At 46.9% G+C, this 24,764-nt stretch overlaps 1 protein-coding gene and 1 long non-coding RNA gene across 5 annotated transcripts in view; both read left to right on the forward strand.

Annotated features, from left to right (window-relative positions):
* Positions 1–24,764, forward strand: part of LOC145518928 (uncharacterized) — a 480,773-nt gene that overhangs the window by 198,268 nt on the left and 257,741 nt on the right. The gene's annotated exons all lie outside the window — the stretch shown is intronic.
* Positions 1,448–23,867, forward strand: LOC145518929 (uncharacterized). Of its 2 annotated transcripts, none has more exons than XR_014063467.1 (5): positions 1,448–1,711; positions 2,468–2,574; positions 10,063–10,356; positions 10,547–10,811; positions 23,692–23,867. It is a non-coding gene; the product is annotated as an uncharacterized LOC145518929 (long non-coding RNA). The 2 variants fall into 2 exon arrangements; XR_014063468.1 differs by having other exon boundaries at positions 1,457–1,711; positions 10,156–10,356.

Genomic DNA, 24,764 nt, shown 5'->3' on the forward strand with positions numbered 1-24,764 from the left:
GCGGGTCCCCACGTATGACCCAGGTCTGTGCCAGATGCGGAAAGCCGTCCCGCTTCAGCCTAGAGACCTCCAGCGTATCCTCGCTTTGAGTGCATAGTGCTTTAATGACTTAGCACAGCATGCTTAAAGCCAGGCAGACGGTGTGGTTGGTTTCACCCAGATTGTGTCACATATTTATAACCTGAAACAGAAATGTGTCATTTCTCCAGATACTGAGATAGATTCTGATGCTGTTTTGTTCAACATGATGACCTCAAAGGTCACAAACATGTCTGTGAGTGACTGAATAAGTGAAGAGAACTTGGTTAATATGAAAACCCAGCTTTACCTGTATAAGTACTGGTTTCTGGGAGTAAGAGGTACAGTTGGGCTGTGGACAGTGCCCATATGAAGTTCTGCTATTTCTGTGACATGTTAGTATTTTGATTTTAAGAAGTTAAAATGCATCTGCAATTGTTTGAAATGTTTCTTGTTAAATATTGAATAAATTTTATAGTAATTTTATAGTTACATGTTTTTACCTCTTAAACAGTATTTCCAATTAATTACGATTAGTACGTCCTACAATGGAAAACCACGTCTACTATAGTGTAACGAAGCTTTTCTTCTATAGCTTGCACTGATGAATTTTAGTATTCCTGTTACTTGTATGCCTGGTTCTTTCCAATGGAATGTGTAATCCAGATGTTAGTCCTATGCCGCTCTAGTTATAGGAACAACCCCGTCTCTCCCCCTAAAGGAAACGGCCAGCATCTGTTTCTGTTGAAGGTGGAAGGTGGCTGGTAAAACAGAAACCAACTCTGGAAACCACGCAGCAGTAGGTATTTACAAACTAGGAAAATACGAAGATAACTCCAGTCACTTTTTAAATGTATGAGTGATGTGCTGTCAGCTCAGCTCAGCCTGGTGTGATGACCCTTATTTTTCGGGGTGGTAACAGTAGAAACACGTATCTGGGGAGCGGTAAGCACTGTGTTGTCTGCCCAGAGAGTCAGAGTTGCTACCTTAGAGGTGGGCTGGGTGATTTGGAAGACCTGGGCCAGACGGGACTCCATTTTCTCCTGCTGTTGCCCATGGAGGTGGCGCTTGGCTCCCAGCACAACCGTCTCCTCCCTTTTTAGAGTCGCTCCAAAGAGGCAGAGGCAGACCCACTGCTGCTGGAACCTCTGGAGCTGGACTCAGAGGAAATCAGCAGCACACGCAGCCTTCAGAAAGTTCCGAGTTTGTTCTGCTTCTCTGTAGTGCTGAGGGCACCCAGCGGGCAGGCTGGCGGGTCAAGAGGCCGTTGGGCCTCAGGGGGAGGAACTCACTTCTCTTTGGCTTTGAGACGGAGGACCACAGTGGACTGCCACCTGCCAGTCACCCCCTAGAACACCCCAGGTTGCTCTGGGGGGACAGCGCATGATGCTCTGAGGAGTGCATACCTCTCCTCAGGGGTTCCGTGGTCACCATGGGAACAGTAGCGACTCTGACAGAGGTTTGAGACCAGCTTCCTCAAAGCTAGTCTCTGAACAGCAGCAGATGAAGACTGGGTGTCCTGGGCTGTGTGGGTCCAGCGCTGGGGGAACTCTGCAGGGGTCTGGGTATTAGGTGCAAGGTCATACCTGCCGTTGGCTCCATGAACAAGATGCCTTGTGTGAATGAATCTAATCTGTTCTTAGGAAGTGTCCTGATGATACAAGACACGGTTTGTTATCCTTCAAGCGGAGAGGTATCTTTGCATAAGGTTTCCTATGTTCAACAGTGTTCTGAAAATAGCTTGTGTGTAAAAGATCCTGTTTGAAGCTGAGTCTCCATGAGTGCATTGTAACTCACGCTGGACCATCATTTCCTGGAATATTCAGACCCCAGCCTGTGTTGATTGTCAGCACGGTTACAGTGAAGTGACAAAAGTCATGAGTCTGAGTTATCTGTTATGTTAACTGATTTCTTTTGAAACAAGCCTCCTGGAACTTGCATGCGGAGATTGAAGTTGTCACCTTCCCATGAGTGATAGCATTTTACATCATTCCCAGGATTCCTTTTTGGAACCCTTCATGGGCCAGGAGCCTATGCAAAGACAATAGTATTTGACATAGATGAGAATCTTTGTTCAAAGTTATTAATAGCTGTGCTCTCCAGCAGTGGGAGAGCAGTTAGACAAACTGTGGTGCACGCGGTGGCGCGCAGTGGGCTTTCATTCATTGTCTGAAAGTTAACCGAGAACACAGTACGATTCAGAGCAGTGTGATTCAGTTTTGTAAAAATATCTCATGACTTAGCTATTGATTCAGCCCGGTTTCTAAGTTGACTTAGAAGCATCATGCTTTTTCAGATTGAAAGATGAATCCTTGTCAGTTCACATGAAGAGTGAATCCAAATATTGTAATGAGTTCATGAAAATTACAAAATAAATTTAAAGGTACTGTTATAAATATCTAGGAAATCTGTATATTTTTACTTGATATAGTTTTTCCTTTCTTTTTAGTTTATCTCTTTTTTAAGATGAAAAGCAATACACATTTTAAGACATTGAACCTATATGGAAAACTAAAAGAAGATAGCATATGATCATCAAAACTCTTACCACTCAGGGTAAGTATCATGAGACACAAAGTCTATCACAGGGAAAACTTTAGGAATACCGTTATCAGTGGGATCATAGTCCATAGAGTATTTCTCATAAAAATAGAAAATGTAACCATTTGATTTAATAGAATTGATAAATTGATGTGAAACTGAAATCATTACTATGTGTCACATAAATATTTCTTTATCAAAATAGACCATTCCTTAAGAGACCTTGTAAGAATTAAAAAAGAAAAAAATTTTAAAAAGCTTCAAAATATGAAAATAGTATTTATGCATTTCCCCCTGCGTTCTCTCCTCTACCACAGGAATTTAAGTACAGGTGTGTGCATGTACAAACATGCCCATGTGTACACACACACGCGTGTAGTCTGTTGGGCAGGGTCTACAGCGTCTACACTAGGGAATCTAACCTCTGCAGAGGCTCCTTTTAGCCACTGGTGTGGACTCAACACCCACCTGCCACTGTTTTGATTGAGGCTTTTCCAACTTGACTTATGTGTTTTGATCTCTTGGTTGGTTAATTTTATTATCAGGTGGTTCTTTTCAACATGGGCCATGGGTATTTATTTTCTGATTTTTCTTTCTGGATGAGAATGTCTGTCTTGCCCTTACTCTCAAGGTAAAACTTGGCTGAACATAAACTCTTGGATCACACACTTCTTTCCTTTAGTGCTAGCTCCTAAACTTCTGTCCTGTTGTCTTCTGGCAGAAATGTTACAGTGATCTTCATACCGCAACTTCCCTCGGGTCTTTTGGGGGCTGGATTCCAACATGACCCCCTGTCTCAGGAAGGCACATGAGCCCCACGTTTCTGCGCTGTCCGTATGTGGGGAAGCCAGGTGCCTTGCCTCCACCTAAGGGGTGACCTAGCTGGTGTGGTGTCCATGGGTCACATTTACCTGTAGAACCTCTGGGATGTGTCACTGCAGGTTAATTTCATCCTCTGCTTTGTGCCTGTGTGATTGAGAACCTAAAAATACTTCTACTTAGTTCTACTGAGTCCTTACTTACGAAAGAGATTTCTTGGTACCTGTTAATTCTGTTCGGATTTGTGTAGAATACTGTGTCACGTTTCTTCATGTCATAGGCCCTTCTTCCCCTTATATCTTTGGGGTTATTTTGTTTCCTGTTTGTTTCTGTTCTGTTTGATGTTGTTTGCTGCATCTTCTTCCCTAACCAGCCAGTTGTCCTTTTCCTGAATCGTCTTTTTCCATCCTGTCTGTTATCTTTTAACTTTCCCAATCTCACTCCCCGCTCCTTTGATTTCAGGGTGATTGTCTCCGATCTTCTGTGTCAAGGATGTTCTTTGATACGTGTCTGCTTTGACAGCTGCTAGTCCTGCCTGACTTCTAGGTTTCGCGATGCCTCTATTTTAATTCTCAGCTGGGGTTATGACCTCTGCAGTTCTCAGGGAGGGAGGGAGCGATTTTGCTGTTACCTCTTCTCATCTTGTTATGATCAGAAGACAGATATGCTGGGCATGGCTTTTCTCAACTTTTGGACCCAGAAGCCTGCTGGGCGATTTTTGAACAAAAGTGTAATTTCATGTTATTTTTTCTAATGTTTATTATTTTTAGGCCAACCTTCAACAACAAAGTATTTAAATAACATTTACAAAAATTTTCAAGTTTTTCATCTATAAAAATACATTTATTACATTATATCATTGTTGTTCAGAGTGATTCTGTTTATAAAGCACTGTGATACTTAAACTTTTGAGTTAAGTGTATTGAAATACCCAAAGTAAGTTGTAGAGACAAAAAAAGAAAAAAAAAACAGATGGTTTTTACAGGTAAAACAAATAATATTTTAGAATTAATTAAGGCATGGCTGTTTTGTCTTAGCTACAGTTCAAAGTAATGTTGAAGCTCTAGAAGTTACTAGGGTTCATGAGTTTGGCAGCTAGCAATCTGTCTTTTTCTGTATTTCCCTAGAGTGTGTACAAATCTAAAATCTCCCCACATGATTTTTCTCACTGTTTCAAGACCAGGAAGCAAGGGCACAATCTTGTGATTTGGGACTTGACAGCTGCAGCCTGGAAGGGTGGGGAAGGCACTGCAGGAGCTCCTGGGCTCGGCGATGGCCTTGGTTGGAAAGTGATGGATGCAGAGATTTGTTTGAACTTAGACAAGGCTGCTAAGAAAACCAACCTTGTTCAGCAAGGTGCTCATGTCCCTGTGCGGTAGATACTGCACTTCCCATTTGTCCTGGGGACGGTTGTCCTTGTAGGTTTTCTCAGCCCCGTCTGGTGTCTGCGGTGGCTGCTGTTACTACTTGTTTTGCAGATGAGGAGTCTTGAGTTCAGGGGGTCAGGTTTGGCTGCAGAGTTAGGGGGTGAGTCCAGGAATGTGTCCTCAGCAGTTGGAACCTAGAGCTCTGCTGTGTGTCCCTGCATTTGAGGAAAGACAGTGAGAAACGAGTACTATCTTTCTAGCTGGTTTGCAAAGAACATTTTCAGTAGTTCCTCAGGGTCCTATAACCTCATGCTATAATTAAGGAGAAAGAAGTCCTATTGAAATGACCGCAGTTAACATGTTTAACTAAAGCCATGCTGAGAAAACTGTCCACATGAAATGAATGACGTGCTGTTAAGAGAGTCCAGCTCTGAAAGAAGACCAGGTTTGAGTGGGGCCAGTAATCAGGAAAAATTACTGAACAGTCACTTACAGAACTACGCCTGTCCGCGCGGCGTGGAGGCAGGGGTCTGGAAGGTCGAGAAGGTCGCAACCAGGTGAACGAGTCTGGTTTCCCTTCCTGACACACGAGTGCAGGGTTTGGTCCCCACAGGCTGGCTCTGACAGCTGCCAGGAGCCAGGTCTGGTTCCTGAGGGTGGCGGTCCCTGGATTCCCCAGACCTTTGTTATCCTGTAAAGGGACAAGAAAGGACAAACCAGCATGAGAATGAGCAGTTACGAAGGACACAGGGAGGGTGGCTGATGGGAAGAGATGGCCTCAGGGAGCTTGTGACAAGTGATGGGGGAGGCCTGCCTGGTGGTGACGAGGTCGCAGTGTCCGCGGTTCACAGGGCTGTGACCTCCCAGGCTGCTGCAGCCCTGCAGCGGTTCTGTGCTCCTCCAGGAGCTTCTGCCCTGACCTGGACGCTAGCTTGCTGTCCGGCAGGGTTGGACAGGGCCTGGCAGTCCAGGCGAGCTGACCTGCCCTGAGCGACCCCCGCTTCACCCCACATTGTGAGAAGCCTTGTGGGGGACAGCCCAAGGCCTGGGGGGTAGGTCACCACTGTGAGCAGCACTCTCCAAAGGCCGGATCTCTCGCAAATCCATCTTGTTCGGTTTCTGTGACCGTGTGACAAGCCACTTCAGCAGCTAGAAGCAGCCGTCGTCTCCAGGGACTGAGGGCCCCCTGGCTCAGGTGGGTGGCTCTCTGTGTGACTGGGACTGTGGTCAGGGAAGAGGGGCCCAGAGGTCAGCCCCAGGGCCGCAGTGGCGCTGCCGTCAGCCAGCCAGTCGTCAAGGGCTGTGTCTGTTCCATGTCACCACCCACAAGACTTGGCTTTGCCGCGTGGCAGCTGGGTTCTAAGTGGAACCACTGGGTTTTACATAACATTCTGTCAAGAGGCATTCCCAGACCCTTTCTCAACTGTGTCTTTACCATCATGTTTTAGTGAAATTATATTTTTATTTTGGTGTGCTCACCCCTCTCTCCAGTTATAAATTTTACCAGAACCAGAAATGTATTTACTTCAAATCTTTTATACCCACTTTTACCCATGCGTGATGCCTGGCACGAAGTGTCTAATGCACATCAGAACAGACGTGACATTTAGGTTGTTTCCGATCCTTTAGCTTTTACAGTGTTAAAATGAAAGCATAATTTTAAAATTTCCTCTTCTAATTAAAATTTCCCTAGAATTGTTCCTAGAAAGGAAACTGCTGGCTCACAGTATATACATGTTTTAGACTCTTGCTATGTGCCTCCAAGCTACGTTCCTCAGAGCCCATGCAACTTTATATCACCACTGACAAACAGCTTCATAGCATCATAGCCAGCATTTGGTGATTTAAATTTTGTGTTTTATCTTCATAAATCTGATAAGCTAAAGTGACATTTCATTATTGCTTTAATTTGCATTTTGGGATTCTTTTCACAGTATAAAGTAGGTGAAGGCCAGCTTGTTGGGTCCGTGAGTGGTTTTGGTGTTGGCGTGGAGTGTTACGTTCAGCGTAGAGCTCACAGAGGCTGGAGGAGGGCTGCGGCCTCCCGTGTGTGCTCCGGGACGCTGGGAGTCTTAGGTAATCTGACGGCTCCTCGTGTGGGGCAGCCAGGCTGTATTCACACTCTCCCACCAAGCCTCTGGGTCTGTCAGAGAATAGAGCTAATTACCCACCTAATTTCACTTTCTTATGAATTTATGAGCATTTTCTTCTAAGTGTAGAAGCTGCTTTGATGCTGGGTTGACGTTATACCAGTGAAGTACAGCCCACCCTGCACCAAGCTCTGCCCTGCTTTGTAAGAGCTGCTCGACACAGCCTTGTACCTGCTTGTCACGCTGTCAGAACACTGTCATGACATCCTGTGTCCTCCAAGTGTGTCAGAACATGGGTGTCACACAGTGACTCACGGGCACAGTGCAGGGAGATGAGTCAGAGGCACCGCCGGGGCGTGGGTCCTGATTGCGGGGGGCTGACCCCGACCTCCCTGCGGGAAGCCACGGCAGGGCGGGCTTCGTGGTATGGGGCGGCCTGGCTGGACAAGGCGGGGGCTCAGGGACAGCCTTGGGGGGAGCACGCTGGGCGCTCTGTGCCCCTGGACGTCTCGTGGGTCCATAGCCCTTTCAGCGGAAACACGATGCGTCCGCCGAGTCAGAGCCCACAGGCTGAGAGCAGCTGATGGCGCCGTCGGTGGGCGCCCTTTCTGTGCTTCCCTAATGGGTGCCTGACGGCGTGTGCTCCGAGGGGACCGTGGTCGCCGTGTGGGGGTGCAGGGAGCCTGGCCCCGTGCTTCCCGCTCAGGTGTCACAGCGCAGCAGAGGCCGGAGGCCCAGCCCCTCGGCCTGTAGGGCAGCCCGCCGGGCGCCTGGGACCCTGCTTGTCCCAGCGGAGCACCCGTCACCTGGTCAGCACAGCACACCTCACATTCTTAGCGAGTTGCCTCCCTGGAATTTAGTGTCACAGATATTTTCTGGGAATGTGGTTCATATGTCTGACAGCTGGCGTGAGTCCTAGGACTTAGGGTTTAATGGAGCGCAATGGAGGTCAAAGAGAAGTTGGGCAAAAAACCAGCCTGTGATGCTGTTTCTGAAGAGAAAGCTACCTTTACGACGTCCGTTGCACGTGGGCATCCTGTGTCTCAGGGCCTGGTCCATCGTGGGTGCTCGCTGCTGTCTCTGCTGCTGTGGTTCCTGGGGAGCAGGTGTCACTTGCAGGACCAGGCGTCAGCTGTCCCGGGTCCGTGTGTCTGGTGTGCTCACCCCTCTCTCCAGTTATAAAGACAGACTCTTCCCTCATCCACTGCTGGGCCTGAGGACCTGGAGCCTTGCAGTCAGGGTGGCTCCAGGCGTGTGGGGACCCCCTGTAGAGGTGAAGGTGCAGCTGTGTTCTCCATGGATGTCTGGGGTGCAGGCAGCAAGCACCCCAGAGCTGGCCGCTCCACCCTCCGTGTGTGGGGAGCATCAGGAAGGTGACTGATCGGTCATGGGGCAAGACATTTTCTCTCAGCTAAAATCATGATTTTAGGGGATAAGAGTTTGGTTAATTTTGAGCCCAGAAACAGGAGACTTCGTTTCCCAGACTCCATAGCAAAGGCATTTTAAAAGGCAAAATGTGCCATAATGGGCAGGGTAGCACCTGTCCTTTGGTGCTCGGTGCTGGAGGAAGCGTTACCTCTGTGGTGGGAAGCTCCCTCTGTTCAGGAGCTGATGTGTTCTTTTCCTGGTTCAGGTTAGAGAGGCTGTGAGTCCGTGCTCTGAGGTTTTGGGCTGAAAAGAACGTAACTCTTCAGGCTCAAATAAGTTTTTATGTGTTTCCCATTTTTTCATCCAAATTGATCGATGAAGCAGGGTCCTGATCTATTTTGCCTTTGCACATATTTGTTTTTTAATTAGGAAGCATTTAAGAAATTCAGGGTCAAGATTTTGATAAAGAGGTAAATGTCTCTTAGAACAAAAACATCAATTAAAAAGATTGTTTGGAAATTTGATTGCAATTAGTTTCTATGAAGACATTAAACTATTTCAGCTTTCTTTGACACTGATTTTACAACTAGTATCTTAATGTGAGAACTGACACCAGTTGCATCATAGGATTTTAGCAGAATTATGGTCATATTCTAATAAGATGTGATTCAGAAATTGTATTCTTGAAAAGGAAACAAAGTGAGTTTTTGCACATAAGTGATATTTTGTTGTTGACTTGCTATAATTTCCAATGGAATTGAACACACCAAAGACATGCCTTTAAGTCCTGCTGGTGTGTGGAGGCCTGCCCTGTGGTGGGCGTGGCTGTCCTGCACAGCCAGGCTGTGCCTCCACGCTTGGTGAGCCGCCGTCTGCTGTCAGCAGCCAGCTGCCCTGCTTGGGGAAGGGCGCAGAGCCGCCGTCAGCCTCAGACACCGCCTGGCTGGCGTTTGAGGACAGCCTGGTACAGGCGAGGAGCTCCGCCGGCCCCTTCCCCCAGGGAAGCTGGGGCTGACTGCTTACCCTGACCACGGCCGAGAGGAGCAGGAGGGGCAGCGAGCAGGGCCCGTGGGTGCCCGGGGACAGGTGCTTCTCAGAGTCCTTGTCTGCCGGGCCCCAGAGACCCTGGGCGGGGAGCCTGCACCCCACACCTTGCTCTGTGTTTCGGGGGGTTTTATGTGCTGTGTGTCGTCAGCAGGGATGGGGGTCCCTGACGGGCGGCCCAGCATCAGGAGACCCTCTTGTTCGTTTTGGTCTAGGGCCTCCTTTATAAACTGTCTTGTCATCAGCACCACCCTGTGTTTGGGGTCTTGGCTCCCGGATTCACTGGCAACGCTGTTCTGTTTCTTCTGCTGCCTCTCATTCCTCCTCTCCTTCAATAAAATTGACTCACCTCCTGTTATAATTGAGGTCCACTTAGAACATATGTCAGGAGACACCAGTTCTCATTTTATTAGAAAGTTCTGTAGACTTTGGGGAGGTGGCTGTGTAATCAATAGTGGTAGCTCGTTTATGGCAGTTGATTTGACCTGAGGAACAAGTGGTTTTTTTGAAGGCGGCTCCACCCATCGAAGATTTGATGTCTCATGAGTCAGCCTGCTGGCTCTTGGCTGCTCTATGAGGGGTCTCTTCTGTCAGGTCCAGCCAGGCCCCCCCACCCTCCACCGAGGTCTAGGGGCACAAGGCCCCCCTCCAGTTCTGCATATACCAGGTGGTAAGTGCACATTCCTCTCTGAAGACATTAAAGTTAATTCCTCCCAAACTAAAGACTCCTTGATTTAGTAACCTGTGACATTTAAATGTGGTTCATGATTTTCATTTTCATTGGTTTCTTAATTCTAGATCTTGTTCTTTCTTAGAAATATTTTGTTAATTCAAAGGAAACCCATTTCAACTGTCACTTCAACTCAAACATCTTTGCTCTTTGGGATTTTCACTTCTTGTCTGTTAAGAACTATTTGGTGCCTCCTTTTGTGGATTTACTTTGCAAACCGGTACATCTGACTCATGCAGCGAGGAGCAGCTGCAGCTGACGCAGTTGTTACTGAAGACAGTCCGCAGGGCAGTCCTGGACCTGCGGTGGACACACTTCTGGGGAGCACTGGCCCGGCCCCCTCTTGTCTCCTCACGTCGTGGAGGAAGCAGCGGAGAAGGTCAGTCCTGGTAAAATGTTCCTTGTCTCCCCTCTACTGGAGCATCTGAACACCTGTCACAGGCCATCATAACTGCTCTAGATGCTTGCTGTCATATAAGCCTTAGTCTTTCACTGAACACAAACAGCTTTTTCATATGGTACCTGGGAGGCGTGCTGTATCACATGTCCCTCTTCACATGTGCACACAGGTGGCTCTCACACCTCCTGCTGTTTGGAGCTCAGACATCTCTCCTCATCATGGTTCTGCATCTTGAGGTAACTGCACCAGGCTGAGGAGTGCCCGGACCAGAGCATCTCCACTGTGATAATGGCACAGTGTAAGATTTTACCAAGAGTCTCAGGTGGAAGAGAACCCCGTCTCCCTGTGTCTGGAGTATGACCCTCGCATCTGGATGGGGACCAAGAAGAGTTTGCTGCCCTCACCTGGTAGTGGAGACCGCTTCTGGGTTGAAGGTGAGTCACTGATGCCAGGACTTAGTGATTCTGTGGAACACGGCTGCTTCTACTGTGGGTTCTGTGACCAGTTCACAGACTTGGCTTCGGTGTGATTGTGCCTACAGAGATGAGAGGAGTTTCGTCATGTTCTCTCCCCGCAGTGTGCTGTGCGCTGCTGCTTCTGCCCACTGTGGTCAGATGCAGGGCCGGCGCCTCCCCACGGGTCCAGGGTGATAGGCACACACTGGTTTCTGCTCTGAGTGCCGCCCGCTGCCACGTACCCTAGTTAGTGAGGGCCTACTCACTGCAGTCCAGGAGGTTTCCACCACGCCTACTGTCTCTGCCAGTGCTGTGCTGAATCTAACAGGGCGACGAGGCCTCGGGGATCGTGACCATGTCGCTTATTGGCTAAGTCGGGGTGTGTTTGAGAGTGAGAGGCATCCTGGTAACAGTGTGATTGGGGTCTGGACTGACAATACCGGGAGGTCTGGTCACTGATGTTAGGAACTGTAGGGTTTAAAGGGCCAAAAACCCACTCCCACTGCTGCGGCAAAATGACAGGCTGGTTGCCTGGATGTTGGTCCACACTGACCTCCAGCTCTGGGCTCACGTGCATGTCCACACTCCAGAGCTGGACAGACTCTCTCTGCAGATTTAAAGTTCCTAAGAGGGGTATCTGTTTGGCCCAGTGTGGCCGGGGTCCACCCTGCTTCACCCTGCATCACAGGCTGCTCCCCGAGGCCCTGCAAGCAGGCAGAGAGTAATCAGTTTCCCACTGGGACACAACGTCCTTGCACACAGCTCCTAGATGAAGAAGCTGGGAGGAAGAGGTGTGGTGACTTGCCCAAGGCCCCGTGTGAGCTGGGATGGAGAACCAGAGGGCTTGTTTGTCCTGGAGGTTTGCTCCTGTGATGGTCGTGTGTTTGCAGAGCAATTGATACTAATTTCAACATTAGTTTATTCCTGAATAAATGGTTCCAGTGAGGGCGACGTCTTAAATGTTGGGAAGAGGCGGTTGTGCTTGACATAGAAGCACAGGGAGGCCCCCATGCATGGGGCTTTCCAATTTTCCAGCGAGTAAAGATCAGAAGCTGCCAGCTATAAAGTACAACACATTTTGGGAAATGATCACAGAAGCGGAACTGAGGTGACCTGTTTCATTCCTAGGTGACAGGAATGCTCCATGAGACGCAGGCAGGACTTCTCTTCCTGACTTTCAGCAGAGACTCCCTGTTGTCTGCGGGTTGGGTCTACTGTGCTGAGCTCAGCTAACATCTCTGGACTAGTCATTGGAGTGGCTTTCCCCTAATTATGGGCCAACAAGTTATGGGCAGGCAGAAACCTGTCCAGAGGCCTGGATAAACCATCCACTGATGTGATAAGAAGAGTTCAGGAGTCAAAATAATTTGCTAAATTCATAGCTCAGCTTAAGACTCAGAAATACTTAGGGTCAAATGATTTTACTGAGTGTATTTCCCTGGAGAAAAGGTCAGGGAGCCTGGGTCTTCTCGTCCAGGATTCTCTGGCCCACCCGTCTGCCTGTGAGTTCCAGACCACCACGGGGTCAGGAAACGCAGGGCTGGGGGTATAAGGGGGGCGGCTCTGTCCTCTCCGCAGTGCGGTCTCCGTGCTTCCTGGCTGTCACACTGCCTTCTCCACTCTCGGTTTCTCAGCAGCCACGGGCTCGCTGTCACTGCTGGTTTTAGGGAAGGGCCCTGAGACTGTTGTGGACAGCTTGTCAGCATGGAGGAGCCATGGGCACATGGTGGGTGGGCGGGGTAGGGTCTTTGTGGGAATGAATCGGCTCCCCTGACCGAAGAGACGGAGGAGAGCCCAAGGTGATACACAGGCAGCCCGAGATGCTGCCCCCTGGGGTGAGAGGCGGTCACGGGGTCCTGCCCGTCCCCCAGGATGGCGAATGCAGGAAACAGTGACCGGTGTGAGCATCCTTGACCGTCAGAGGGTAACAGGCAGGAAGGCCAGGGGTCTTCAAACATAGGAAAGAGGCTGCAAGTGTCAGACATTCTTTTTTTTTTTATCTCTCTCTTAAGTGGCAGGAGGAAACAAACTAGTGATATATTTTTCCCCTTTTCTATGCAAATTTAAAAAGAGGTTTCTCTTAAAATACTGTGTTGCCATAATCACACCTGGTTCCACCTGAACTTAACTTTTCTCAAATTTTGAGCTAACCAATACACTTTTCTTATGGAAATGTTTGTTTTAAGCTATGTTAATGTACTATGCATTTACCCCAAACTCTGTCTTCAGGTCATTCTGCCCAAAGGCTCAGGACTGACTTGATAAACCAGTTTGTTATCCTCATACATTGTTCTCCTCATCCTTGTAAACGGAACTATTTGTATGGTAATCTGCCTTTATATGAGATTCAAGTCAATCATTTTATGGCCGGGATGACTGGCCTGGTACCACGATTATCTCAAAATGCATCTTGTGGGTGAGGGGCCTGGTGCCATTCTCTGAGTTTTGAGACATTCCTTTCTTTCATTAACAGACTGCCAGTAACTATGTAATATCCAGCTAAAGACTAGCAGGGGCATATTCTTTCTGCCCCCTTCTGATGTCTATGTCAGAAGCTTTCTCTGTCTCTTTTATACTTTAATAAAACTTTATTATACAAAAGCTCTGAGCCATCAAGCCTCCTCTCTGGCCCCGGATTGAATTCTTCTCCGGAGGCCAAGAATCCCAGTGTCTTTCGTAGTTCAGCAGCAACATTTGAATCAGGATGTTGAGGCTATCTGTGTGATGTAGGGCCTTACATTTTACAAGGTTCTGCTTCTTTCCAGATGTGTTCATTCCTCTCTCTGTGTCCATTCCTCTCTCTGTGTCCATTTATATACACATACATATACATACACAAGCAGAGAGGAGAAATCAATATATATGTGTATGGACATGTGCCCACATAGCAAGAAGCAACAGAACTGGACGTGGCACTGTTGTAGCCACGCATTTTGGGAAACAAACTCACTTAGAAGGACAATGCAGGTAGTGGAGTGCAGTGTATTACACCGGCGGGCCCAAGGCAGAGTCTTTTCTGAGCCAAGGACCCCGACCAGCATTTGTGAAAATCTTTTATACCCCATGTGTACGTGTCCGAACTCACCACCTCAAATTCTTTGAGACTTACATAAACAAAGGAAGGGTAAATACAGTCACAATAATCTCATCATTTATGTGTTGTGTGTTCAAACAGTTAAACAATTGGCCAATAATCAATAAGCCCGAGGTTACACTCCGATAGGTACAGAAAAATTTATGGCCTGTCCGGAGACAGGGGTGATTCAGTTCAGTTCAGTCGCTCAGTCGTGTCCGACTCTTTGCGACCCCATGAATTGCAGCACGCCAGGCCTCTCTGTCCATCACCAACTCCCGGAGTCTACCCAAACCCATGTCCATCGAGTCGGTGATGCCATCCAACCATCTCATCCTCTGTCATCCCCTTCTCCTTCCGCCTTCAATCCTACCCAGCATTAGGGTCTTTTCCAATGAGTCAACCCTTCGCATGAGGTGGCCAAAGTATTGGAGTTTCAGCTTCAACATCAGACCTTCGAATGAACACCCAGGATTTATCTCTTTTAGGATGGATTGATTGGATCTCCTTGCAGTCCAAGGGACTCTCAAGAGTCTTCTCCAACACTACAGTTCAAAAGCATCAATTCTGCGGTGCTCAGCTTTCTTCACCGTCCAACTTTCACATCCATACATGACCACTAGAAAAACCATAGCCTTGACTAGATGGACTTTTGTTGGCAAAGTAATGTCTCTGCTTTTAAATATGCTGTCTAGGTTGGCCATATCCTTCCTTCCAAGGAGTAAGTGTCTTTTAATTTCATGGCTGCAATCACCATCAGCAGTGATTTTGGAGCCCAAAAAAATAAAGTCTGACACTGTTTCCACTGTTTCCGCATCTATTTCCCATGAAGTGATGGGAAAAGATGCCATGATATTAGTTTTCTGAACGTTGAGCTTTAAGCCAACTTTTTCACTCTCCTCTTTCACCTTCATCAAGAGGCTCTTTAGTTCTTCTTCACTTTCTGCCATAAGGGTGGTGTCATCTGCATATCTGAGGTTATTGATATTTCTCCCGGCAATCTTGATTCCAGCTTGTGTTTCTTCCATCCCAGTGTTTCTCATGATGTACTCTGCATATAAGTTAAATAAGCAGGGTGACAACATACAGCCTTGACGTACTCCTTTTCCTATTGGGAACCAGTCTGTTGTTCCATGTCCAGTTCTAACTGTTGCTTCCTGACCTGCATACAGGTTTCTCAACAGACAAGTCAGATGGTCTGGTATTCCCATCTCTTTCAGAATTTTCCACAGTTTGTTGTGATCCACACAGTCAAAGGCTTTGGCATAGTCAATAAAACAGAAATAGATGTTTTTCTGGAACTCTCATGCTTTTTCGATGATCCAGAGGATATTGGCAATTTGATCTCTGGTTCCTCTGCCTTTTCTAAAACCAGCTTGAACATCTGGAAGTTCACGGTTCACGTATTGCTGAAGCCTGGCTTGGAGAATTTTGAGCATTACTTTACTAGCATGTGAGATGAGTGCAATTGTGCGGTAGTTTGAGCATTCTTTGGCATTGCCTTTCTTTGGGATTGGAACGAAGACTGACCTCTTCCAGTCCTGTGGCCACTGCTGAGTTTTCCAAATTTGCTGGCATATCGAGTGCAGCACTTTCACAGCATCACCTTTGGGGATTTGAAATAGCTCAACTGGAATTCCATCACCTCCACTAGCTTTGTTCGTAGTGATGCTTTCTAAGGCCCACTTGACTTCACATTCCAGGATGTCTGGCTCTAGGTGAGTGATCACACCATCGTGATTATCTGGGTCGTGAAGATCTTTTTTGTACAGTTCTTCTGTGTATTCTTGCCACCTCTTAATATCTTCTGCTTCTGTTAAGTCCTTACCATTTCTGTCCTTTATCAAGCCTATCTTTGCATGAAATGTTCCTTTGGTATCTCTAATTTTGTTGAAGAGATCTCTAGTCTTTCCCAATGTGTTGTTTTCCTCTATTTCTTTGCACTGATCGCTGAGGAAGGCTTTCTTATCTCTCCTTGCTATTCTTTGGAACTCTGCATTGAGATGGGAATATCTTTCCTTTTCTCCTTTGCTTTTCGCTTCTCGTCTCTTCCTAGCTATCTGTAAGGCCTCCTCAGACAGCCATTTTGCTTTTTTGCATTTCTTTTCCATGGGGATTTTCTTGATCCCTGTCTCCTGTACAGTGTCACGAACCTCTGTCCATAGTTCATCAGCCACTATGTCTATCAGGTCTAGTCCCTTAAATCTATTTGTCACTTCCACTATATACTCATAAGGGATTTGATCTAGGTCATACCTGAATTGTCTAGTGGTTTTCCCTGCCTTCTTCAATTTAAGTCTGAATTTGGCAATAAGCTGTTCATGATCCGAGCCACAGTCTGCTCCCGGTCTTGTTTTTGCTGACTGTATAGAGCTTCTCCATCTTTGGCTGCAAAGAATATAATCAATCTGATTTCGGTGTTGACCATCTGGTGATGTCCACGTGTAGAGTCTTCTCTTGTGTTGTTGGAATAGGGTGTTTGCTATTACCAGTGCGTTCTCGTGGCAAAACTCTGTTAGCCTTTGCCCTGCTTCATTCTGTACTCCAAGGCCAAACTTGCCTGTTATGCCAGGTGTTTCTTGACTTCCTACTTTTGCATTCCGGGGGTGATTAGTGTATGTTTTTTCTTAGGCAATGAGTAACCCGGATACAATCTTCAAGATTCCCCTGTCCGGCGGGGGTCTTATCCTTCTATTGTCGTTTCCATAGGCACTAAGCACAGAGTTCAGAGTCCATTAGAGAGGTGGCCGAGCATGATCAGCACGAACAGGCCTAAGATGGAGTCCAGGCCCCATGAATTCCTTCTTCATTCCCCCCTCTTGATGCTCCTAGTTTCCTAACGAGCATCATTCATTGAGATATATTGTACTTTAGCCCTCTGGCTACCCACATGAGAGAACGCTATCAACCTCTGGGTTACAAAGTTCACAAGACATTGTAAGAAGCAGGGCCCACAAAACAGTATGATTAGAACTATTATGACAACAGTGACAATAGTTTTCTACCAATCTCCCTTTACCCAGGACAGGACCGAAGTCCAAAAGGGAATATTTTCATCAGACATGGCTTTCACTTGATTTTGCATATCTTCTAAGGCAATAGATGCATTTTTAGACAGGTCAGGGATGTATACACAACATTTGACTTTAATTATGGCACAAGTTCCTCCCTGGGCTACTGTGAGTATGTCTAATGCCATCTTATTTTGAATTCTTGCCTTTTTCATTTGAATTTGTTTTTCGTTCAAGGCTTGAATGGCTTTTGTATTGTCTAAGAGGGCTTGTTTAGTGAAATTAGTTAAGGCCTCTACTTTAATCATGATATCTGTTGTCCCTACAGAGGGTACAAACAAGGCAGCAAGATAGTCATACCATTGGAACACAGATCTTGTCCATCTTGTATGCAGATAGGGCAGGTTTACTGGAGGTTGGTGTAGGCTAGGCTTAATATTGCCATGGGCAAAAGCAAATCCCAGTGTGCAGCGCCCTACCCAGCCAACTGGTAACCATGGCTATAAGTTAAGCCCACAGAGCCACTGGGTCCCGTTGGGGGCTACCCAATGGATTCCAGGATTACATTTCCAGTCGGAACCGGGCCACTGAACTGACTGATTAGGGTGATAGGTAACTTCTATGATTTGTTTACATTGTTCAGGAGACAAATAACCCATATATTTTAATTCTTTTGGGTCTAGGTGGCGGTCTCCAAATCCAACTTTGTGGGTTTTTTTGTTCCCAGCAAATAGTAGCGGGAGCAATCAGCTGTCTTTTTGCAGGAGTCATCCAGAAATACTTATCTCAGACCTGGTAGTATTGCTCAAGGTACCAGGAGGCCTGTCCCCCTTTTGTAAGGGAGCCCTTTTCTTTTTTATTTTTCATATATGAGGTATAAGCTCTTGTTACCTCCGTAAGACTAGTGTTCATATTAAATGTAACCCCATGTACTTGGCCCATTGATGGCTTTTTCTTACACCAGGAGAGCAAAGAAAGGTTATGATTGGTGAGAGAAAGGAAAGTTTCCTTTTGTTGTTCCAAGAAGGAGCACAGTGGTATAAAGTCTCCATAACGAAGTGGCAACACCCACCAGGGGAGTCCGTCCATAACTGACAGGGGCATAGCCCCACATACCCAACAGTCGGAGGAGTTGTGGAAGTCTGCGTAGGAATGTGCCCATGAGATGAAAACGTTGTCTTGTGTAGGAACACTGGTCAGGTTCAGAACTGCGTTGGTGAGGCCGAGTAGCAGGAGTCGTTTACCCAGCTCCACCCTAGAGAGGGCTCGTCTGGGACCTCGTTTTCTTCTTTCTCTTCAGAATGATCTTGGTTTCCCGTGGGTCGGTGGGGTCCTTTTGGGTGGTCCACTCGGCGTCTTCTGAGTCAGTGTGGTATGGCTTCTTCACTCTGGTGTGATGGATCCAAGGAGCAATGCCTGCAACTTTAACTGCGGTAGGGGTGGTTAAAACAACAGTGTAAGGACCTTTCCATCGGGGGGCTAGTGAGTCATGTTTCCAGTCTTTTACCCATACCTGGTCCCCTGGTATAAACTCACGCATCTGCTCCCCCAAGGGGAACGGTATATTTTTGCACAAACTTAGTTACTTGATTAATTACCTTACCTAGTTGTTTTATCTGCTGTGATATCCTGTCTCCTCTTAGCTGGAGTATATCAGTTGTTACCTGTCTTATTATGGGAGGAGGCCTCCCATACACAATTTCCTAGGGAGAGTAGCCGTGGGACCGTGGGGTCATCTTGAGCTTGAGCAAGGCCATGGGCAGTAAATTTACCCAGGAACAGTCAGTTTTTGTAATCCATTTAGAAAGTGTCTGTTTTAGTGTCCGGTTAGTTCATTCTATCATTCCGGAGCTCTGAGGCCGGTGGGCGGTGTGTAACTTCCATTTTATATTCATGGCTTTGCTTACTTGTTGTATCAGATCTGATATGAAGGCTGTGCCGTTATCTGATCCTATGCTGGTGGGGAATCCAAATCGGGGAACTATTTCCCTAAGCAGGCTCTGAGCTACTTTTGGTGCTCTCTCAGTTCGGGTGGGGAAGGCCTCCACCCATCCCGAGAATGTACATACCAGGACCAACAGGTAGCGAAAATGGTGATATGGTTTCATCTCAGTGAAGTCCACTTCCAGATGTTCAAAAGGAAGAGTACTGGGAGTGGCGGGTAGAGTTTGGGGAACGTAGAGGCAGCATCTGGGGTGGTAGAGTCCGGTGGGCTCATTGTCCCTCCAGCTGAGGCTGGAGCCTGCCGAGTGGGTGGCTCTACAACCTGTGGAGCTGTTGGGACCGCTGAGGAGTCTGGGAGGCTTACCGGTCTCGGGCTGCTTCCTCCGGTTGGGCCTCCAGCAGCCGCGGTGATACTAGTTGGCGGGACCATCATCCAATGTGGCAGTGGGGGAAGTTCATCTCTTTCAGGGTTTTGTAAAATTTCCTCCTTGTCCTTGGTTACCTTTTGGGCCATCAAGATTTTTTCTTCCCCACCATGAGCATAAAAACGGGCCCATTTTGGGGGGTCTTGGGCTATTCCCAGCCAAGAGTCTATGTACGGGAACTGATCGGGGTGTCCGGGCTTTTCCGTAACTATAGCATAGACTGCCTTTATGAGATTTAAGTCCATAGTTCCCTCTAGTGGCCAGCCAACTCCCATGGAAGGCCATTCGACTTCACAAAGGGTACGGAGCCGGCTGGGTGTCATTTTCTTCCCATAGTCTCCATCGAACCCTTTTTAAAAATTTTTAATCATATTCTCCAATACAGTGGTGGCCTTAGATCCGCTTCCTCCCATTTTTTTACCTCTGGATTTCCCTGTCCCAGGGACTTCTCGAGAAGCCAATCTACCTGTTCCCACTTGTAGGGGAGATGATGGGTCACACAGCAGATGGGTACCTCCTGGGGGAGGGCAGAATACGAGCACACGGAATTTAATATTTCTTTTCTAAAACCTTGTGGCGACCGTTCAGCACGTTCCCTAAGACGGCGTGAACACACCTCCTAACTGGCTTTCTTAAACCCTAAGTTCCCTTTCTTTATCCCTGGCACAGCCGTCGACCCGAGTGCCGAGTAGCTATTGCCGCCAACCTAAACCAGTTTCCTATGTGTCTCCCTTCTGGTCCCTCCCAGGGGGGTGATCAGGCCCCCTCTTCCACCCTACCGGGTGGGTTCCTCCGCACCTGAGCGCTCAGTTCCCTTGCTGCCGTTTACTACCTGCCAAAGCGAAGAAACCGGGCGTTGAAAGGCCGAGTTCTTCCAGAGGGGTGAGGTGCCTTCCCCCCTCTAGGAGATTCAAGCTACAAAGCCTCGGGGTGGCCTCAAACGAGACCTGTCTCCTCAAAGTGAGGAGTTTCCCGGCCAACGCACCAAATGTTATAGCCACGCATTCCGGGAAACAAGCTCACTCAGAAGGACGATGCAGATAGTGAAGTGCAGTTTATTACACTGGCGGGCCCAAGGCATAGTCTCCTCTTAGCCAAGGACCCCGACCAGCATTTGTGAAAATCTTTTATACCCCATGTGTACGTGTCTGAACCCACCACCCCAATTTCCTTGTGACTTACATAAACAAAGGAAAGGTAAATACAATCACAGTAACCCCATCATTCATGTGTTATGTGTTCAAACAATCAATTATCAATAAGCCCGAGGTGACAGAAAAAATTTATGACTTGTCCGGAGGTAGGGGTATTAGTGTATGTTTTCTCTTAGGTGATGAGTAACCTGGATACAATCTTCAAGATTCCCCTGTCCGGAGGGGGTCTTATCCTTCTATTGTCGTTTTCACAGGCACTAAGCACAAAGTTCAAAGTCCATTAGAGAGGTGGCCGAACATGATCAACACAAACAGGCCTACGATGGAGTCCAGGCCCCATGAATTCCTTCTTCATTCCCTCTTCAGCACAACTGACTGGTTCAAAATTGGGAAAGGAGTGAAACAAGTCTGTATATTGTCACCCTGAATATTTAACTTCTGTGCATAGTACATCATGAGAAATGCTGGGCTGGATAAATCACAAGCTGAAATCAAGATTGCCAGGAGAAATAACAATAACCTCAGATATGCATGCAGTGATACCACTGTAATGGCAGAAAGTGAAGAAGACCTAAAGAGCCTGTTGATGAAAGTTAAAGAGAAGAGTGAAAAAGCTGGTTTGAAACTCAGTATTGAAAAATTAAGATCATGGCATCTGGTCCCGTCACTTCATGGCAAACAGAAGGGGAAAGAGTGGAAGCAGTGACAGATTTTTATTTTCTTGGGCTCCAACAAAATCACTGGATGGTGACTGCAGCCATGAAATTAAAAGAGCTTGCTCCTTGGAAGGAAAGCTATAATAAACCCAGACAGCATATTAAGAAGCAGAGACATCACTTTGCTGACAAAAGGTCCATATAGTCAAAGTTACAGTTTTTCCAGTAGTCATGTAAGGATGTGAGAATTGGACCATAAAGAAGGCTGAGTGCTGAAGAACTGAAGCTTTTGAATTGTGGTGCTGGAAAGGACTCTTGAGAGCCCCTTGGACAACATGGAGATCAAACTAGTCAATCCTAAAGGAAATTAACCCTGAATATTCATAGGAAGGACTGATGCTGAAGCTCCAATACTTTGGCCATCTGATTGGAAGAGCCGACTCATTGGAAAAGACCCTGATCCTGGGAAAGATTGAGGGCAGGAGGAGAAAGTGGTGGCAGAGGATGAGATGGTTGGATGGCATCTCCAACTCAATGGACATGAGTTTGAGCAAACTCCAGGAGATAGTGAAGGACAAGGAGGCCTGGCGTGCTGCAGTCCATGGAGGTCAAAAAAAAAGGTCAGTTTTCATTTCAATCAAAGGCAGTGCCAGAGAATGTTCGAACTACCACACAATTGCACTCATCTCATATGCTAGCAAAGTAATAGTCAAAATTCTTTTAAGTGAGACTTCAATAGTATGTGAATCGAGAACTTCCAGATGTTCAAGCTGGATTAAGAAAAGGCAGAGGAACCAGAGATCAAATTGCCAACATCTTTTGGATCATAGAAAAAGCAAGAGAGTTCTAGAAAAACATCTACTTCTGCTTTATTGATTATGCTAAAGCCTTTGACCGTGTGGATCACAACAAACTGTGGAAAATTCTTCAAGAGTTGGGAATACCAAACTGCCTAACCTGCCTCCTGAGAAATCTGTATGCAGGTGAAGAAGCAACAGTTAGAACTGGACGTGGACCAATGGACTGGTTCCAAATTGGGCAAGAAGTATGTCAAGGCTGTATATTGTCACCCTGCTTATTTAACTTATATGCAGAGTACATCATGTGAAATGCCAGACTGGATGAAGCACAAGCTGAAATCAAGATTGCCAGGAGAAATACCAATAACCTCAGATACGAAGATGACACCACCCTTATGGCAGAAAGTGAACAGGAACTAAAAAGCCTCTTGATGAAGGTGAAAGAGGAGAGTGAAAAGGTTGGCTTAAAACTCAACATTCAGAAAACTAAGACCACGGCATCTGGTCCCAACACTTCATGGCAAACAGAAAGGGAAAAAGTGGAAGCAGTGACAGATTTTATTTTCTTGAGCTCCAACAAAATCACTGTGGATGGTGACTGCAGCCATGAAATTAAAAGACACTTACTCCTTGGAAGAAAAGCTATGACCAACCCAGACAGCATATTAAAAAGCAGAGACATTACTTTGCCAACAAAGGTCCGTCTAGTCAAAGCTATGGTTTTTCCAGTAGTCGTGTATGGATGTGAGAGTTGGACTGTGAAGAAAGCTGAGTGCCGAAGAACTGATGCTTTTGAACTGTCGTGTTAGAGAAGACTCTTGAGAGTCCCTTGGACTGCAAGGAGATCCAATCAGCCCATCCTAAAGGAGATCAGTCCTGAATATTCATTGGAAGAAGTGATGCTGAAGCTGCAACTCCAATCCTTTGGCCACTTGATGTGAAGAACTGACTTATTTGAAAAGCCCCTGATGCTGGGAAAGATTGAAGGCGGGAGGAAGAGGGGACAACAGAGGATGAGATGGTTGGATGGCATCACCGACTCAGTGGACCTGAGTTTGAGTAAACTCCAGGAGTTGGCGAGGGACAGGGAGGCCTGGCGTGCTGCTGTCCACGGGGTCGCAAAGCGTCGGACACGATTGAGCAACTGAACTGAACTGATGGTGCAGAAGATGCAGGAGAGGGTCAGGGCAGGGCCAGGCAGGCCCTGGGGCCTGTGAGCCAACAGTGGGGTCGCCAGATCTTCCTAGCTGTGAGCATCACAGGCCTAGCTGGAGCCTCCACGAGAAAGACAAAGTGAGACCAATTGGACCTTCTGGGAAGCTCATGGGCACCGTGGATGCTCACAGTGGATGTTCCCTCTGGACCAGATGGCAGGTGACAAGGACAGGAGGCCTTGTGTGTGGGTGCCTGGCAGTGAGGGAGCCACCTGTGGTGACGGTGCCCACGTAGCCTGGACCTGCAGTTGACGAGCTGGTCCCCAGAGCTCCAGAGACCTCAGATCACCACTCCATCCTGTAAAGCAAGAGCTGGGGTCCTTGTGGCAACATGGGCAGCCGTCATTTTCCTTGGTTCCAGGCCACCAGGTGTCAACAGCTCTCCTTTGATGACCACGGTGATCAGATTGCTGTAAACAGTGGAGCGCTATGTTTGCTGACTGTTTCTGGTTTGGTTCTACAGACAGTGATTCCCACTTCCTCAATGCATCACGGGCTATGTGACACCCAGACCCTCATCCTGTGATCTAAACCAGTCGCTGTGCCGCAGATTCTCTAACCATGTTTTTCTTTTCTTTGCAGGTCACTTATATTAAAGACAATTTTCTTCATTTGTCACTGCATTCATCTCCATATCTGGAAACTGAAAAAATTCACAACAATGGCAGAAGACCACAAGTTCTGTTACTGTTTACATATTAATTTTGTCACTCTCAATCAAAAATGTTGAAAAGTGAAATTAAACTTAATAAAATAAATTGAAATAAATTATTTGGTATGACTCCGATTTCTTCTTTTTTAAGTTCAGCTTTATTTAGGTATAATTGATATAAAATTGTGAGATATGTGAGTGTCGTGGTGATTTGATACATTGTATTAACACACCTACCGCCTCACATATTCAGTATTCATATTTTTTGTTGGTGGTGAGGACTTTTGTTACTCTCTCTCAGCAAATGTCAGTGCTACGGTACAGTGTCATCATCTACTTAAATTAGATCCTCGGTCTTTTCCATCTCAGAGCTGCAGCTCCGGCCTGTTCACCAGCTGCGCCACCCCCCGCGCCGCCCCAGTAGAAACTCTGTTTCTGAAGTTTGACGTCTTAGTTTTTGTTTTGAACGTAAGGGATCCTGTGCAGTCTTTGTCGTTCTCTGTCTGACTGACTTCATTCAGCAGAATGCCCTCGGGTCCATCCATGTTGTCACAGTAGCAAGATTTCTTTCTTTCTCGTGGCTGAATAATAGTCCATCATGTGTGTCATGTATATTGTATATATATACTGTATATGTATAAATATACTGAACTTCATCTGTTCATCCATTGATGAACACTCAGGTTGTTTCCATGATGGCTCAAACTTCTTATTCAAGCAAAATGCAACATTTATAGATAAACTTTATTCGTATGTAAGCTAACATTTAATGTCAATCTAGTCATACTGATATCTTATTCAGCTGAAATATTTGCTAAAATACCCACAAGAGTAGTGACAAGTTTTAAAATGGGTACTGTGACTGTTTCCACAACAATTATGTGGTCGTTTCTCCCTGTTTGGGGGATTCTGTGGATGCTCACTGAAACTAGAAGCGTCCGCTCTGTTTCGTTCACCGCCCCAAGTTTAACCAGCCCGAGCAGCCTGCGCGGGCTCCCCAGTC

The sequence above is a fragment of the Giraffa tippelskirchi genome, chromosome 8 (genome assembly GCF_054371585.1).
Source record: "Giraffa tippelskirchi isolate mGirTip1 chromosome 8, T2T-mGirTip1v1.2.pri, whole genome shotgun sequence".
Taxonomy (NCBI): domain Eukaryota; kingdom Metazoa; phylum Chordata; class Mammalia; order Artiodactyla; family Giraffidae; genus Giraffa; species Giraffa tippelskirchi.